The following is a 6,562-nucleotide window of genomic DNA, read 5'->3' as shown; positions in this document are numbered from 1 at the left end:
TTCCAGTTCGTTTTGGCTTCTCGGCTTGGCAGCTGGACCCAAAGGTGACAGTCAACAGCAGCAGAAGAGAAAAGGCTGGCTCTCAGCTTAGCAGGTTAAAGGATGTTTATTAGCAGAGATCTCCAAGCTCCGAGGCGAGCGGCTCGGAGCTTCCAGGCTGAGAACCCCGCGGCTGAGAGCTTCTAGGTGGAGAACCCAGCGGCTGAGAGAGTTTGCTCCTCCCTCCCACCCCCTATAAGCGGGGGAGGGTCCCAGGGAGGATACAAAAAAGACCACAAATCAGGGGTTTCAGGGGGTAACAAGGTGTGCCCACCCCCAAGCTTCAGACCACTAAAATCCAGAGCCAAAGGAATTTCCCCCAGGCTACCTACCACCTGAAGCCCTCTGCCGGAGATTTCACAATCTGGGAGGGACCCCGGGAGTGATAGGCAAGCTGCCCCAGAGAGGGGGGTTGGGGCAGAGGGGATGTTGCATGTCATGTGAGGTATGGGATGATTGACACAGAACACCTTATTATACAGACAACATAAAAGGGATACAGAATTGGGGATACAGTGAAACGAACCATAACATAAACTTCTTACAAAAATCTAATAAAACAGTTCTGCACCACCACATCTCCCCCTTTTTTGTTTTAATGACAGGAGGAGGGCTGGAACGGAGGAGGATGATATTCGAAGTCCGGGTAACTCTCGGTGAGCCACTCTGGCTGAGTGGGCCACTCCATCTGAGGTTCATCCTCTGGGTGTCTTCTGTCTTCTGGGTCTTCCTCCAGTTCCACGTCTTCCTCCCATCCAGGCACGGATGATACAGCAACATGGTTCACAGAGGGGGCATGTGTGGTGCTAGAAATTAATCTACTTAACATTTTTTGATGATACTAAATCCAATTAAAATTAACAGAATAACAAACAAAAATAACAAAACTGATTTCAAAATTGAACCCACCCAGCCCGAAATTCCCCAGTCCCCAAACAATCCATTCAGCCAGTCACCAGTCTCTCTCTTGATGTCATTCACCATGTCTCGGATATTCTGGATGGCTTTGTGGACATCACCAACCATCCGGAGCCAGGTGCAGTGAGACTGGCAAGCAGGGGGACACTAAGGAGCAGGTGAAACTTTCTCAGCACAGGGGATTGGCGCTGGACAGGTTCCATCAGGACTAGAAGAACTAAAACAAACAATCAGCATTCGAACAGGGGTCATTCAGGGAAGCGAAACCACCTGGGGAAAAATCTTCCCTCCTTTTCCTCCTAAAAGCTGCCTGAGTAACCTGTGGCAGTTTCTTTTTCTCCCCCGAGACCTTTGGGACATAGGGCCTCACCCATTTTGATGGTAACCATCTCGGCCCCATGGGGGTGGACACGCAAGCGTACCCACGGCCCCACGTGACTAAATCATGAGGTCCCTCTGTCCTTCTAGTCTCAGGGTCCCGGACCATGACTGGCGGCCTCTCTTTGATGTTTAGCTGAGGGTTTGCCCCGAAATGACGAACAATGGGAGGGTTTAAAAACTCAAAGGTGCTGTTTAAAAAATTCAAAGTGAATAGAGCCCTGGCCAATCGGGTCTGTGGTGTTTCTGTTTTCAACACCGGTTGTTGTTGGTTAAGGACCCTTTTGATTTCTCTGTGGGTCCTCTCCACTACAGCTTGGCCTGTTGGGGAATGAGGGATGCCGGTTTTATGACCCACTCCCCATTGTTGCAGGAAGCTGCAGAATTCCTTGGAACGGTACGCTGGGCCATTATCAGTTTTTAATTCTTTTGGGATGCCCATGAAGGAGAAAGCCTGGATGAGGTGTTTAATCGCATCCAAGGTCTTCTCCCCTGCGTGGGCAGAAGCAAAAACTGCACCGGAAAAAGTGTCCACAGACACGTGCACATATTTAGATCGGCCGAATTGGGGGATATGTGTCACGTCAGTCTGCCACAGCTCACAGCTGTTCAGACCTCTGGGGTTTACCCCTGCACTCAAGGTGGGGAGTGCATGCTGATTACATGAGGGACACGTAGCCTTTTTGTCCCCAGTTTGAATCAACCTAATTAATTCCTTTTCTACAGTGCCACAGAAATGTGGGCTGCAGAGACTGTCCGGAGAGACTTGGGGAAAATGCACATGAACCCAGCGAACAAAACTTCTTAACTCGCCTTTTGAGATTTTCAATTTGGCATCGTTAACTACTGACGCATAATTATAATACAACCTTTTCTGAGCAATCGTGAGCTTTCCGCCCATGTTTTCGATACTAAGTTGCTTTTGAACCCAAACCCAGATGAAAAGCACTCCCCCCGCGGACCCCGTTCGCTCAAAATCACAGGAGGTTTAACCCTTTAGCTGCGCAGCTATTTTTGGAGGATTTTTTCCTCCCCAATAGATCCCCCTCCCTCGGGGGAACCCTAAAACCAGTAAGTATGTCCCTTTGTGGGTATACTTACCTGTTCCTGTGCCTGGGGGGTGCGTGGGTCTGGGTATTCTGCTGCAAGAAGGACTCCGGTCGGGGCTCGAAGCTCCCCTTCTTTCCCCTGGAACTTGCCTTGTTTAAAAGTCAATTTCACAGGGGTGCGTGACGCCCAGAGACTGTTCTTCGGGCTAAATCAGCCCCAGTCCGTTCGCAGGGTCCGCCTCGTCTCCGGGAGGGCCCCTGCGTGGGCGCTGGACGCTCTGTCACCGTGGAGCCGTGCTCCACGTGGTCCAAGCTGCTTCTGCCGGCGTGGTGTGCTCCACGTTGGCGCGCCAATTATGTCCGGTTGTGTCCCCGCTCCGGGTGGGAGCTGACCCCCAGCTAGCTCGGGTCAACACAGACACAAAGTTTCCAGTTCGTTTTGGCTTCTCGGCTTGGCAGCTGGACCCAAAGGTGACAGTCAACAGCAGCAGAAGAGAAAAGGCTGGCTCTCAGCTTAGCAGGTTAAAGGATGTTTATTAGCAGAGATCTCCAAGCTCCGAGGCGAGCGGCTCGGAGCTTCCAGGCTGAGAACCCCGCGGCTGAGAGCTTCTAGGTGGAGAACCCAGCGGCTGAGAGAGTTTGCTCCTCCCTCCCACCCCCTATAAGCGGGGGAGGGTCCCAGGGAGGATACAAAAAAGACCACAAATCAGGGGTTTCAGGGGGTAACAAGGTGTGCCCACCCCCAAGCTTCAGACCACTAAAATCCAGAGCCAAAGGAATTTCCCCCAGGCTACCTACCACCTGAAGCCCTCTGCCGGAGATTTCACAATCTGGGAGGGACCCCGGGAGTGATAGGCAAGCTGCCCCAGAGAGGGGGGTTGGGGCAGAGGGGATGTTGCATGTCATGTGAGGTATGGGATGATTGACACAGAACACCTTATTATACAGACAACATAAAAGGGATACAGAATTGGGGATACAGTGAAACGAACCATAACATAAACTTCTTACAAAAATCTAATAAAACAGTTCTGCACCACCACACTTAGGCATTTCGGGAAGTCTGTACCTCTCAAGTACCCCAGCCAATGGGGAAAGAGAGAGGGAAATGTGGCCGGGAAATTAGGATAAAAAGGAGGCTGCATCCTCCAAAAAACTGAGAGACCCCAGGGGAAATGCCCCATGGCCTCTCCCTTTATTCGAATAAAGTAAAAGGACTCCTCTGTCTCCTTTTTGGACATAAACCTCTGGTGTTTGTGGATTAATTTTCCTAACAATAAGGACTGTCACCATTGTCATCTAACAAACAGCCCCCCAGGACAATCTAATGTCCCCCCTAGTAAATACTGTTAAGCCTCCTGTCTAAGGACAGGCCTGACAACCTGTCATCATTAACAGTCATGCCAAAATCATCACTGAAATCAAGAAGTTCTCCTTCTAAAATTAAAAATTTAAAATTCTTCTTTGTGTCCTAACATGAGGTAATCCAAAAAATGTGTATGCTACAGTAATTCACAGATGTTACCTCACAAGTAAACTGTTTCAAAAGCTATCTTCCTCCATTTAAAATCATTATGTAGCCCAAAGATGTCTACAGATTATACACTAGTAAATAGATGACTTGATAAACCAGTTTAATGTCTCCTTATACAGTGTTTCCATTATATATACAGATATTGCAGATTATGACATCGATGTAACATCACAGAGATTTAGGTTTTAAGTTCTATTTAAAGACCTGATTCTTAGTGATTTCAGTGGAATGAAGGCAATTTAAATAGGATTTAAACATTTAATTCCCTCAAGGATGTAAGCCTTTGTCTTTCTATAGTAGATAGATCACCACCATTTTCCTGACAGTTCAGTGCTGATGATTTTAGCTTTTGGTTCTTTTGGCTCCGGAAAAGCTAGTCATTATATATGAAATTATAGGAGAAATTTGGATCATTATCAATTATGTTTAGCAATCCACTTCCAAAGTATAAGTAACTCTACTACTGGAAAAACAATTCTATCATAATGTCTGCACACAGACAAAATAGAACTAAGAAGCCTATATGAAATTTCCTGGCAGGATTTGATTTTGATTCTGACACTTTGTATTGCATTTTTTACATGTGCATCAAATCATTCTGCAATAGGGGAAAAAAAAAAAAAAAAAAAAAAAAAAAAAAAAAAAAAAAAAAAAAAAAAAGGTGTTTTTTTTTGTCCTGCCTAGCAACTATTAAATTAGTAGATCTTTGAACTTCAGGGACCTAAAGTTGTTGAAAATACTGGGCTTTAGAACCATTGGAATTAGAACTATTTCTTATGCAATAGGAAGTTTCTTGACACTTAACACATTGAATAGCCCGACTGCAGTAATTTAAGAAATTGGTTACAAATGGAGTTAATCTAATCTCACTTAAGGAGCTTCTCTGTTGAGAAGTTCTGATTCCCCTTTCAGTGGGGTTATCTTGGCAGACTCTACTTAAAGTCAAGCTCAGAGAAACATGGAAAACAAAGGTCTCTGAAGGCTACTTAAATAGTTTGGGATCAGATTTTCACTACGTGGAAAATGATACTAACCTGTCTACAGCCTAGTTCAAGTCTGTCCTCATAAATGTTGCACAACTGAGAGTTCCCCTTGCTAGACTGAGCAGTCTCCCATGTAAATGAACATTTTGGTGGTTTACATAGTGGGGATGAGACAGTGCCTCTTCCAGAGCTCTGAGTAAAGCTTTGGGATTACAATTTTTTGTGTATACATAGTCACATCTTCTGATGCAAATCCTCCTTCACCGTTTCAGAAGTTCCCTGTAGTGAGATGAATTATTCTCTGACACTACTGCTTTTTTGGAGTCTTTTGTCTCTTTTTTGTTCCTCTTGCCTATCAGGCTTCTTTTTAATTTGCATATGTTAGTCTTTGTCTGCCTCATTTGCCTAATTAAGAGTATGGCTCTGCTCTACTAATGAGAACAAAACCTAACTTCTAAAGAGCTTGTTAATGTAGAATGGAGAAACCGTGTTATGATTTTAATTCTTGGAATGTAGTATATTCTCCAGCACAGGATTAATATTAATGTTAGAAGGAAGAAACTTCTCATGCCCCAAGACATAAGAAATATTCCCTATAAGAAATATTCCCTGTGCTCTTAACTGTAGATAAGCATTCTGTCAGAAGGCAGAAGATCAGCACTTTCACATGTGGATGCCTCGAAGTAATTACTTTAAGCTGTTTCTATTGTAGGTCTGATTTTTATAGTGGTGCCACATGCTCACCATACCCTCCCTTAATGGGGGTGAGGAAATGAGTATGTGTTCACAGCAGCTGAACATGAGGCAACCTTGTTTTGAGGCCTAAATGGCATTCCTTACCGTGCTCAGCTTTGACAAGTTTAGTTTAGATTCAAGCTGTTAGAAACCAGAGCACAGCGAATCCAAGCAAGTACAGGAATGGCATGGGAAAGCTGCTGCATCCCAGAGAGCTGCATCCTCCCGTGCATATGTCACATGGCAGCCAAAATTATTCTGGCATTACCAGTGGCATTAGTGGTATGCTACAGGGAGCAGAGACTGGGTCACCGGCAGAACGTGACAACTATAAATGGAGTGGCCGACTATCAGCTGCAAAAACAGCATATAGGAAAGTGCACCACAACCCAAAATTAAATGCTGATGTCAAATATCAACATCTCCCATCAAAAGCTTCATTAAATGAAGGATACTGTCTAACCCTCAGGGGTATCCCAGGTACATGAGTGACAGCTGGAAGTCATTGAATTTTTAAAAAGTTTGGTCATAATGCTCTTAATTATTTTTTTTTTAATAGCTAAAATCTCTGTATTATGAGAAACTTCATTTTTATTTGTTTCCAGTATACTGTCAATTTCTCCTCGTGTTGATAACAGCACTGTAACCAAATATTGCAGCCTCTCTTGGCACACCAAATCAACAATAAGCATTTAGAAAGGAATATGTTTTGTTTGTAGCTGTAGCTGTATAAGCTTCTCAGAGGCAGCTTATATGCTGTCACTAGAAGTGTATAAGCTGTCTCTGGGAAGAACAAAAGCTTTCCTGGTTTAGAAACTTTGTTTTCCTTTTGTTGTTGGGAGTAACACAGGTATGTCTTCCCCTGTGGATGGCAGCAGACGTGGAACATTGCTGACAGCAGAGGATCTACAGCACAGCAGTCGTTG

This window comes from Hirundo rustica, chromosome 5 (assembly GCF_015227805.2).
Source record: "Hirundo rustica isolate bHirRus1 chromosome 5, bHirRus1.pri.v3, whole genome shotgun sequence".
NCBI classification, from domain to species: domain Eukaryota; kingdom Metazoa; phylum Chordata; class Aves; order Passeriformes; family Hirundinidae; genus Hirundo; species Hirundo rustica.
This window is presented reverse-complemented; position numbering follows the sequence as displayed.